The sequence below is a fragment of the Diceros bicornis genome, unplaced genomic scaffold, assembly GCF_020826845.1.
Source record: "Diceros bicornis minor isolate mBicDic1 unplaced genomic scaffold, mDicBic1.mat.cur scaffold_230_ctg1, whole genome shotgun sequence".
Lineage (NCBI taxonomy): Eukaryota > Metazoa > Chordata > Mammalia > Perissodactyla > Rhinocerotidae > Diceros > Diceros bicornis.
The window spans coordinates 266,213-279,035 of NW_026691113.1; positions in this window are offsets into that span (position 1 = coordinate 266,213).

Here is a 12,823-nt window from a genome sequence, read left to right on the forward strand (position 1 = left end):
AATTTGGCAGAGCCCTAGCTCTGTGTCTGAATCCCCACAGTTCTTCAAGGACGCTTGTTCCTTGCTACCCAGGTGGGTCCCTTCGGTATCCCATTGACCTCTATGCCTTCCTCCCATTGTTTGGAATGTTCTTCCCCTTTGTAGCCTTCATTGCTTTTCTTATCTTCTAAAAGGTAATCTATAATTTGTGTCATCTTTATATTTGTTATTTTCGTCAGTAGCATTGTTAGGTTTTTCTTTTTCTCTCATCGCACCTAGCATAGTTTTAAATCCATGTAAAAGCTCATTTGTTCATAGTGTTGGAACCAGTGTTTGCTAAAGTCTTCTAAGAGCCTAAACTTATTTCTTCAGGGGAGTATTTTCAAACTTTCTGTATTCACCTTTGGATGAATCAGGCAAAGGATAGAATGTTTCATCTCTTCAAGGAGATTTTTAAAAAATGTAATGTGTGTCAAGATAGATTTTTTTTTTTTTTTTTTTTTTGTGAGGAGGACCAGCCCTGAGCTAACATCCAATGCCAATCCTCCTCTTTTTTGCTGAGGAAGACTGGCCCTGGGCTAACATCCATACCCATCTTCCTCCACTTTATATGGGACGCCGCCACAGCATGGCTTGCCAAGCGGTGAGTCGGTGTGCACCCGGGATCCGAACCGGCGAACCCCGGGCCGCCGCAGCGGAACGTGCGCACTTAACCGCTTGCGCCACCGGGCTGGCCCCTGAAGATAGATTTTTTAATATAACCGTTACTGCAGTGTTTGTCAGGCTCATGGTTGCCGAGCAGATGACTGAGAACCAGACGCCTGCAGGAGGCGGAGCACATGCAGCCAGGAGCAGACTCGATGGTTGAAAACACTTGGGAGAGTTTAACTTTCACCGCATGTAATACTTCATAGGACGCTGCACTGGTTAACCTCTTCTGATAAAATGTCAAAAAATACATCTTAAGTCCTATAAAACTCTTTAAGTGTTTTAAAATATCAAGTCTATGAATTGTGACATCTTCCCTGCCAGAACAGTTTGCCTTGGTGTTGCTGATGTAGCTTTAATCGTGGAATGTATCTGGGAAAGGTAGAGTAAAAGTGAAACTTGATATTTGGAATTTTCTGCTTTCTTTGTGAAGTGTGCTAGTACTCTCAAACAATAATGATACTTAAAATAGCATTTCTAAGGTTAATTCTTAAAGTGAATTGAGTCAGAAAAAGGTGTCATACATTCTCTTCCTTTTCTATTGAGACTTGCTACAGTATTTTCTTACTAATAGTGTTTTAAGTGCTACTTGTGATACAAATAAAAGCACTGTTCAGTTTCCTTATTTTCAACCATGCTTAAGTTTTAAATTTTTATTTATTTTGTCCTGGGTGTGTTTATGAAGACAGACTCCTTTTACGTTGAGCCAGCAACTGATCAAAGAAGAATCAGTAAATATATATGAACTATTCAGTACTGCCTCGGATAAATGTAAGATGCTTAAGGGATACTAAAACGTATGCAGTATGTTTCCCATAAAAATAATTCATAATTAGAGATGCATTCAGTGTTCAACTACAGTGGCCACACGAGGTTCATGATGGACAGGAATGTGGTTGGATGATGTCTGGTAGGTAGTCGCCTGAGGATTCAGTAAGGTATCATGAAAAATTCTGGGAATAAGTGGAGTGAGGCTGGGTTATGAAGGACCTGGATAGATTGTCATAGGCAGTTTGACTTGATGTAAACTTGGTTTAGACCATTTGTTGGTTATTGAATTTGAAGAGCACAGGGAAATTTTAAGAAAATTCTGAATGCAAAATATATTAGAATTGCAGCGAGAACTAAGGTAGAGATTAGCTAGAGCGCACAAGAATGGAGACAAGCAATCCCAAATATAATTAAAGGCTCTGAATAGAATAGAATAGAATGTTTATCAACATAGTTAGATAGAAATAGGAATCCACAGATTTTTGCTAATTCAGAGGAGAACCTCAGACTGGGAAGAATGTTTAGAGTAATGATGAGGACTTCAAGTGCTTCTAAAGACTATCACATAACACTATATATTTAACAGTGTACATGAGAATAAAAACAACACAAAAATTCTCATTTATCAGAAAAAATAATTTTAAGTTTTAAGACATTTAGAAAGCATTATGTATTCAGAATGCTGATGCCATTCTCATGAGTGGATAGGATTTAAGATGAGGCACCTTTCTTGACATCAGTGAATTGGCCTCCTAACACTGTAACTAATCTAGAGAAATGTATTTAATTTCTGTTTATATGGAGACAGGAGTTTTCTTTCTCTGAATTTCAATAGGATGACATTTTCGACCACTACTCGGGCTGCTTTTTCATGTATAAAATGTGTGTGAGAGGTGGGGTTGAATGAGAGTTTAGATAACCTCTACTACTCGATAACACCCCAGAAATTAATGATTCCATCTATATGATAGTGTACATTTGAGTGGTAATTCAGGGAACTCACCTGCTTGCACTTTAAATGCCAAACCATTTCCTCCTGACTCTCTGATATATATATATATATTTTTGTGTGTGTGAGGAAGATCAGCCCTGAGCCAACATCCATGCTAATCCTCCTCTTTTTGCTGAGGAAGACCGGTTCTGAGCTAACATCTACGGCCAATCCTCCTCCTTTTTTTTTCCCCCAAAGCCCCAGTAGATAGTTGTACATCATAGTTGCACATCCCTCTAGTTGCTGTATGTGGGATGTGGCCTCAGCATGGCCTGCGAAGCAGTGCATCGGTGCGCGCCCAGATCTGAACCCGGCCGCCTGTAGCAGAGCCCGCGCACTTAACCGCTAAGCCACAGGCCGGCCCCTGACAGTCTGATATTGATGATAGGAGGAAAAGCCCAAGAAGATGAGTAAGTTGCTTCGTGTCGTGAATACAGTGATTTAGGGATGCAGCAAAATTTAGTTGAATGAGAACATCTTCCAGAAGTAGGCAAGTCTGATACTTACCTAATTCACTGACCAAGAACTAATCACAACTGCTTTGAGTCTCGGTTTCCTCACCTGTTAAGTGGGGACACAGGAATAAGCCCTGCTTCAAATGCGGATACTGAGTGTCAAATGGAATATTATATACAAAGTGTTTAGCAGGGAGCCTGGACATAGGAAACGGCAAGTGAGAACTGCTGGCACCACTGCTGTTAATATTATGGATGTCAATATTAATAATTATAATGATGATTGTCTTAAATAGTTTTCTGTTGTTGTCTCTTGATTTCCCATGGAGAGAGGTGTACACACATTTCCCCATCAGCAGGAGTTCAGCACCCCACTCACTGTGTAGGTGTGCCATATCCAGGGGTTTGAGCCCTGCAGACACAGCCACAATCATAGCTGGGATCCCATAGCCAAAAGGATACAGAAGCCTCTTCTTGAGTCTTTTTGTGCTGGTGTAGTTGGCCACTTTGAGGTTCCTAATGGTGAGGAGGAGCTGCTGTCCTTCCAGGAGCATCCAGGTGAAGGAGGCCAAGTCGAGCTAGTGCAACACCCTTGCGATGATGGAGCACAGCACCTGGAGGGGAGGGGAGAGTCACTGGAGTGCTTGATGGGCACAAAGAGCACACCACCTGCTACTCCTCAGGGCTGTCTCGGGACACATTTAGTGGGAGAAGTTTGCTTAGCCTTCTTTGAATGTCCTTCTTTTGTTTAGATTTGTTGGCAAATAAATCTAGGATGTAATTTTATTCCCACTGTAGCATCACATTTGAACTGCTGAAGAGAGATATAAACTTAGAAACAGTAAATTTACAAATAAATTTCACAATTTATATTTGTAACTATAAAATATTGACACAGGACAAGGAAAGTATTCAATGTGTTAGAGGTTTAAGAACTAAAATAATCCCCGTTGTCTGCCTCCTTAGGTGGGCTGTCATTGAGTCTGAAGTCTTCTTCTAGAAAGACGTGATTCCTGCCCCAACTACAAAGGTTTACAAAAACCAACTCTTCTGGAAAACTTGTGGCCAGCTAATCCCCCTGTGTGTCTCATTCCTATCACACTTGATCATTGTTTGAAATGTTTCATTTATTATTTTCCATGCTCTCATTCCCACATGACTCCATGTTTCCTCAGCCCAGGCCCAACCACTTTGTACCTCACTTCCCTCAAACCTGTTCCCCTGGCCCTGTGAATTTCCTGCCACATCTTTACTGAACTCTCCTCCAGCTCCTTGATTTCCCTCAAATCTGATTCTCCTTTGGAGATGCTACTTCCCCTGCATCTATCTTAAGTAGATATCTCTTCCACGTAGACTATGCGCCTTAGGGTCTAAAAGTGGGTCAGTTCTCTTTTTACTCATTAACACACTTTCCTGTCTATTATTCCTGCACAGAAAATCCTGCCATCCAGCTCCAGCTGTGTCATCCTTCACCCTTTCTTATCCTTGGCACTTCCTAATTACTTAGTGACTCCTGTTATGCTTTTACAATTTGAGTGCCTGCCCAGTTTCTGCCATTGTCCTGGATAAATTCAGTATCCAATGCCTTGGCTTCTAAATTTCTTGACCCTTCCCTACAATGATCTACATTTCACTTTGAACACCTATTTCCATGGCCACACCATACTCCTTGCCATTAAATTCAGACATTCTTCTTTCTAAACTTGTCCTTCCAGGTTTTTAAACGTGCAGTGACACCAAACATCCTTGTTCTTAAACTTTGCCAAGACATCGGGCTTGATCCTTGTGCTTTCTCCACACTAGTCTATTCCTTCTTTTGTTCATCTCCTTCCCTGTCTATCCTAGACCTCAACTTATACTGCTTCAGCCAGTCTTTGCAATTATATTCAACTCCCTTGCTTTTTTTTTTTTTAATTTTTTGTTTATTGCAGTAACATTGGTTTATAACATTGTAAAAATTTCAGGTGTACATCATTGTACTTCTATTTCTGCATAGATTACATCATGTTCACCACCAAAATACTAATTACAACCCATCACCACACACATGTACCGAATTATCCCTTTCACCCTCCTCCCTCCCCCCTTCCCCTCTGGTAACCACCAATCCAATCTCTGTCCCTATGTGTTTGTTTATTGTTGTTATTATCTACTACTTAATGAAGGAAATCGTATGGTATTTGACCTTCTCCCTCTGACTTATTTCACTTTGCATTATACCCTCAATGTCCATCCACGTTGTCACAAATGGCTGGATTTCATCGTTTCTTATGGCTGAGTAGTATTCCATTGTGTATATATACCACATCTTCTTTATCCATTCGTCCCTTGATGGGCACTACAATGAGATATCACCTCACGCCCATCAGAATGGCTATAATAAACAAGACAGGAAACAACATGTGTTGGAGAGGATGTGGAGAGAAGGGAACTCTCATACACTGCTGGTGGGAGTGCAAACTGGTGCAGCCACTATGGAAAACAGTATGGAGATTCCTCAAAAAATCAAGGATAGAACTACCATATGATCCAGCTATTCCACTGTTGGGTATTTATCCAAAGAACTTGAAAACACCAATTTGTAAAAGTACATGCACCCCTGTGTTCATTGCAACTCCCTTGCTTTTTAATTCTTTTATGAAACTCAATTGGTAAAACTCTATTACCAGATAAGCCTAACTTTCTGCCTCCTTTATTCCGATTAAGATACTGCCTAAGAACTAAAATAATGTATTTTATGGTCTCTGACTAAAATATGTTAACGCTGTGTAGAAATTCTTCTACATTTCCTTTTTCTTTTCTGTTTTTTGTTTGTTTGTTTGTTTATTGTGGTAACATTGGTTTATAACATTGTATAAATTTCAAGTGTACCTCATTATACTTCTATTTCTGCATGGATTCCATCATGTTCACATGTTCACCACCCAAATACTAATTACAATCCATCACCACAGACATGTGCCTAATTATCCCTTTCGCCCTCCTCCCTGCGCCTTTCCCCTCTGGTAACCACCAATCCAATCCCTGTCTGTATGTGTTTGTTGTTGTTATTGTCTACTACTTAATGAGTGAGATCATACGGTATTTGACCTTCTGCCTCTGACTGATTTCACTTTGCATAATACCCTCAATGTCCATCCATGCTGTCATAAATGGCTGGATTTCTTCATTTCTTATGGCTGAGTAGTATTCCAGCGTGTATATATACGACATCTTCTTTATCCGTTTGTCCCTTGATGGGCACTTAGGTTGCTTCCCAGTCTTAGCTATTGTAAACAACGCTGCAATGAACACAGCAGTGCATGTATCATTACGCATTGGTGTTTTCACGTTCTTTGGATAAATACCCAGCAGTGGAATAGCTGGATCATATGGTAGTTCTATCCTTAATATTTTGAGAAATCTCCATACTGTTTTACATAGTGGCTGCACCAGTTTGCACTCCCACCAGCAGTGTATGACACTTCCCTTCTCTCCACATCCTCTCCAACACTTGTTGTTTCCTGTCTTGTTGATTATAGCCATTCTGACAGGCGTGAGGTGATATCTCATTGTAGTTTTGATTTGCATTTCCCTGATAGTTAATGATGTTGAACATCTTTTCATGTGCCTGTTGGCCATCTGTATATCTTCTTTGGAGAAATGTCTGTTCAGGTCTTTTGCCAATTTTTTAAGTGGGTTTTTAGTTTTTTTGTTGTTGAGATGCATGTGTTCTTTATATATTTTGGAGATTAACCCCTTATCAGATGGATGGTTTGCTAATATCTTCTCCCAATAGTTAGATTGTCTTTTTGTTTTGTTGGTGGTTCACTTTGCAGTGCAAAAGATTTTTAGTTTGATGTAGTCCCTTTTCCCAGTACCCTCCAAAGTGAAAACCTCATTTTTGTTCTCTATCCTGCCTCTTAGTCTTGCTTGGGTCCCCCTGTCTGTTGTTAGTCGTGGTTCTTCTCTTGGGCACCTTCTTAAATGCATTTAGATATTATCAAGTCTCTTTCATTTTACTAAAACCAAATACCTCACTGGTCTCAAGTTCTGCTCCAAATTCATCCCAGTCTCCTCCTCCCTCTTCAAGAGTGCTGCCTTCTCCTTTTCCTCTTCCCTCCACAACCCATTCGGTCCTCAGCCCTCCCCCAGCACCACCCGGCTTCTGCCTGACTACTGCTCTTCCACAGCTTCCACCAGATCCACCAATGGCCACTTTTGGGTTTGACCATAGAAACTGTTCACGCTTTATTGTCTTGAGCCATTGCAACATTAGACACTGAAAACTCTTCCCTCCCTGGCTATGCTAGCTCTATCTTTTTTTTTTTTGCTTTGTTTTGCCTGTCCTTCAGAATTTCATCCTCAATACCCTTCTCATTCTGCATCATTATTCTCAAGAGCTTTAATCTTCTCCCTGGTTTCCATTACCTCCAGTTGGTGTGCTAATTATTTCCAGGTGTATTCTTGCCTGAGCACTAGATCCATAGAGGGAATTGTCCTCTAACCACTTCAATTTGGATCTGCCAAGGATATCTCAACATGTCTCAAAGAAATCTGATCTAATGAGCTCCTTACACTGTATTCTGTGAACAGGACAATCATCCATCCATTCCGTTGGCCAAACCTGCATTCTGGGTGTCACTTGATAACTTCCCCAACCTCATCCTCCACATCCCAGCAGTGAGTAAGTGCTGTAGATTCTGCATCTTCTCTCACACTCAAATCCATTCAATTTCCTTCTTAGTTGCCACCACCTTAGAGCAGTTTTCAGCCTTGAACGTTTCTCTACATTCTGTTTATTCAGGTTTAAAGGCTAAGATACCACACAACACCCAGAACACCTGGAAGGTGGTATTGCCTCCTCCTCAATCCCAGCATGTATTCCGTGTTAGTGGCTCTCAGAGTATGGTCCCTGGACCATCAGCATCAATATGACCTGGGAGCTTGTTATAAATATAGGTTCTCAGACTCTATGCCAGACCTACTGGATCATAAAACCTAGGTGTAAGGCTCATTTTTTCAAAAGCCCTCTGGATGAGTCTGACACATGGGAAAGTGTGAGAATCCTTCTTCCAGGTAAACTGAGCTACCTAAGGTTACCCAAATAGGTTGAGACCCAGCTCACATCCAGGCCTTCATCAGGTCTCTCTGGAATACTTTTTCCTTCCACTCACTAACTTCTTCCACTAACTAAAGGACACAGCTTAGACATAAGTTCCTTCAGGGAGTCTTTCTTAATTTTGACAGTGGTAGGTGTCTCACCTATGGGGTCCTGAATCCCTGTGTGTTTGCTCCTGCTGTGAAAACAAGTTCTTTAGGTTTTAATTGGATGAGGACAGGAACTGTGTATCCTTAGTGCCTAGGAAAGTTCTAGGTCCAGAGTTGGCCCTAAATAAATATTTGTTAAAGTCAATGAATGCAGCCAATTAAATTAAATTATGTAAATCACACAACTTGACCTATACAAAATGCTTTGCAAATGGCAGCAACAAATGAAACATTTTTGAATTTTGCCATCAGGGTATTTCTTGTCACATCACATCTCCATATACCTCTTTTCTCCTCATTGGCAAGCTCTCCATAAAGAAGAATGAGCTAAGGTTAGTTTTTCTACCTTGGGATTGGTTTGTTTGGTTCCCATGAGGAAGAGCAGGTGGTCCAGGAAGAGGCAGAGTGAGAGCTGCAGGTGGAGGGAGGTGCGGGTGTTCTGGATAGATCTGCACAGGAGAAAGATGAGGGCCGCCATGAGGAGACACAGCAGAGAGACACTCAGCCCCACATAGGTGATCACAGTCATCACAGGGGCTTACTGAATCCAGCAAAAGAAAAGAGATATCAACTCATTTTGGACCTTCATATTCTTTAATAAATTTACAATTATTGTAAATAGGGTAAAATTGCTTAATTTATTATACAGTCTTGATCTGGAGTACCATTCAGCACTTAAAAAATTATGTTTTCAGACCACTTATGGATATTAGAAAGTGTCCATGAAAATTTACAAAGCTGTATATATACTACATGGATCAGGGTCTCTCAGTCTCAGCGCTGTTGACGTTCTGGGCGGGATGATTCTCTGTCGTGGAGGGCTGTCCTCTGCATTGTAGGATATTTAGCAAAACCCTCTGACCCACTAGATGCCAGGAGCACTCTCCCTCACCAAGTGGTGACAACAAAAAATGTTTCCTGCCATTGCCAAATGTCCTCGAGAGGGCAAAGTTGCTCCCAGTTGAGAACCACTGATATGGAGTATGGTCACACATTTAAAAAAGAATACACGCATAAAATTACAGGATTTATTTTTTAAATCAATTTTCATTATCTCTGGATTGTAGAGATCTTTCTTGTTCTTTGCAATTTTGTATATTTCCCATTTTAAAACCAGCAAGCATACATTGTCTTAATTAAATAAAATAAATATATATTTAAATCCTTCACTGAATATAAATTTGGAATAAGATTTATTTTATAAAAAATGTAATTATCAGACTCTAATTGCTTAGTAATACACTTACGACCGTGCTTTCATCACTCTGGATGCCATAAGTACTGCAAAACTGGAGAGGCGACTGCAGGAACATACCGTTTGTGTCACATACAAAAGATGACATGACAGCCTTCATTGAACTAGGCCATTTTGTGCCAGTAGACACATAGAGGCCTTTCAATTTCATTTTTCGTCTGAAAAGAGAATAATAACCTTGTTATATTGTATTTTACAATCACTTCAGTCAGTATATGTAAATATATATATCAATATATGTAAATCTATTAGAGTTAACAATTTATGTATATTTGAGGGTAAAACACACGTATAATTGCTGCTCCCTATTGTTGATTGAATAATCCCTCCCACATTTGCTCCCTCCCTCATATCTCTACTCCTCGACTATAATTGTGTCCTATGAGCCCCAATCTTATCTTTGTATGAATAACTTGAACAGGTCTAGCCCAAGGGATGGAAAATTATGACCCGTGGCAGATGTGAACCGCTGCCTGTTTTCATGTGCCTCTGAGCTAAGAATTCGTGTTACTGTTTCAAATAGTTGAAAAAATAAAAGAACAATATTTCATGACACTTGAAAATCGAACAAAATTCAAATTGCGGCGTCCATAAGCGAAGTCTTGCTGGAACACGCCTATTCGTTATGTAGCTGATGTTGCACTCCAGTGGCAGCATTGAGTCATTTTGTCAGACCCTACGGTTAGCAGAGGTGAAAATAATTAGCGTCTAGTCCTTTACTAGAAGAGTTAGCTGGCCCTGGTTTGAGCCCACCAGCCGTGACTGACCAGCTTTAGACCAACGGGAGAGCTTTGCGTCCACAGTGGGGAGAAGAACTATTGTTTGTTGAAAACCTGCTGAGTGCATCAACTATGTTATATCATTAAGTTACCACAGCAACCCTGATGAGGAAACTAAATCTCAGAACATCAAAAACTTGCCTAGGGGCCAACCCCCTGGCATACTGGTTAAGTTTGGCCAGCTCCACTTTGGCGGCCCAGGTTTGCAGGTGTGGTTCCTGGGTGCAGACCTCCACCACTTGTCAGCCATGCTGTGGCAGTGACCAAAGATTGGCACAGTTGTTAGTTCAGGGTTAATCTTCCTCAACCAAAAAAGAGAGGAGGATTCGCAACAGATGTTAGCTCAGGGCAAATCTTCCTCAGCAAAAAAAAAAAAAACACCTCGCCTCAAGGTCAGGCTGCTGGAAGAGTCAGAAATGGACCTACTGTTTCTCATCAAAGCAGTTTTCACTGGACTCTTTCTTTTTGGCATAAAATATCTATGATGCCCTCTCTGGACCCAGCAGCTCTTGCAATAATAAACAGGTAGCAGCCATACTTAGTGGGATATACTGACACGTGAGATGCCCTTGTATTTGTTTCATAAAACATGTTCTTGGGTCAGCCCTGGTGGATCGTGGTTAAGTTCGCGTGCTCCACTCCGGTGGCCCAGGGTTTGCAGGTTTGGGTGCCGGGTGCAGAGCTACACACCACTCCTCAAGCCATGCTGTGATGGCATCCCGTATACAAAGTGGAGGAAGACTGGCACGGACATTAGCTCAGGGACAATCTTCCTCAAGCAAAAAGAGGAAGATTGGCAACAGATGTTAGCTTAGGGCCAATCTTCCTCAATAAAAGAGAGAGAGAGAGACATGTTCTTAAAATCTGAAGTCCAGTGCCAATATTTAAAATTTATTCTAGGATATGAGAGACTTGAAGAAAATATTGAGTCAGTTGTTCTAAAAATTTCAGGAAATTCTTCAAATGGAAAAACTATCTTTTATAGGCAATAAAAGACTAATTTGAACAACTTCCTTTTTCATTTGTAATTACAAATATTGTTGCAGGTTGTAATTCTCTTCCTATTTATTACCTACTCTGGGGCCGGCCCTGTGGCATAGCGGTTAAGTGCGTGTGCTCCGGTGCTGGCGGCCTGGGTTCGGATCCGGGCGTGCACCAATGCACCGCTTGACAGGCCATGCTGTTGCAGTGTCCCACATAAAATGGAGGAAGATTGACACGGATATTAGCCCAGGGCCAGTCTTCCTCAGCAAAAAGAGGAGGATTGGTGTAGATGTTAGCTCAGGGCTGATCTTCCTCAACAACAACAACAAAAAAAACAGAAGGTAGCTCTGTTTTTGTAGTTAGAATATCTTTTGGAAGTGGCATCAGACCAGGTGCATGGCTTACTCAGTTACTAGTCTTCAAGAATCTCACCACACTCATGTTCATCACGATCCAACAAGCCCATCATAGGGTTGGTTGGAGTGGATACCAGAAAATTCCAAGAGCTAAAAGTTTCCTGTCTTGTGCCCACCTGTATATGTTGAAAAATGAAGTTAGCAGGAGCATCCAGGAACCCATTCTTCATGTATCCTGTTGTGCCACTCACTACCTTGGAGTTCAGATAGAGTTTGCCCAGCTCCTCATCAATATTTAGGTGTTCCTTAGAGATAAATCTGTCATCCATGATGAATCCAAAGCAATAATAGGAAATAAAGGCCACTGCTCCTGTGTGGAATGAAGCAGACAGATTAACGAGGTCTCTAAGGAGACCAGTTTAGAAAAAAAGCAGAGCCAGAATTATGCAGTCATTAGAGAATTTATTAGATAAGACTATTAGCAATCAGGGGCTGAATCCAGATGGACAAAAACAAAGTTAGATCATCAGATCAAAAATGTATGAAATATCAAGCAGGGACACCAACAAGATGATGGGCTAGGAAGTTCCAGCCAGTGTCCCTTCACAGAAAACTGATGTAAGGAACCAACCACGCATGCAAAACCTTTCTCAGAGCTCTTGATTCCAGATGAGAGATTACAGCACCCGACTGGAGCACAGAAACAGGAAAAGATGCACTGAAGAAGGTAGGAAGGATAGTTCCATTCTACCTGGGTCACCCATTGCCCAAGCCCCTGCACCAAAAAGCTGAGAGAGATCCCCTCCACACCAGAGCTCTTCTTGAGGAAAAGAGAGTCAAATGAGCATCCAACTTCTCTGTTGACCTAGGCTCCAGGCCTGCCCCAGTGAACCCCAATGCCAGGCTGGCCCCCGCAGACCTGGTTTACAGGCCTGCACCAGTGGTCCCCAGCACAAGGCTAGCCGTGTGAACATAGGCTTCAGACCTGCCTCAGTGCCAGGCCAGCCTCTGGGGACCCGAGGAGGTGAAAGACCTGTACATGAAAACTATAAAACATTGCTGGAAAAAGTGAAGAATTACAAATCAATGGAAAGATATCCCATGTTCATGGCTTAGAAGAATCAAATTGTTAAAACGTACGTACTACCCAAAGCAGTCTACGGATTCAATTTAATCTCTATCAAAATTCTAATGGTATTTTTCATGGAAACAGAAAAAACAACCCTAAAATTCTTATGGAACTGTAAAAGACCACAAATAACCTAAGTAATCTTGAGAAAGAAAAACAAAGATGG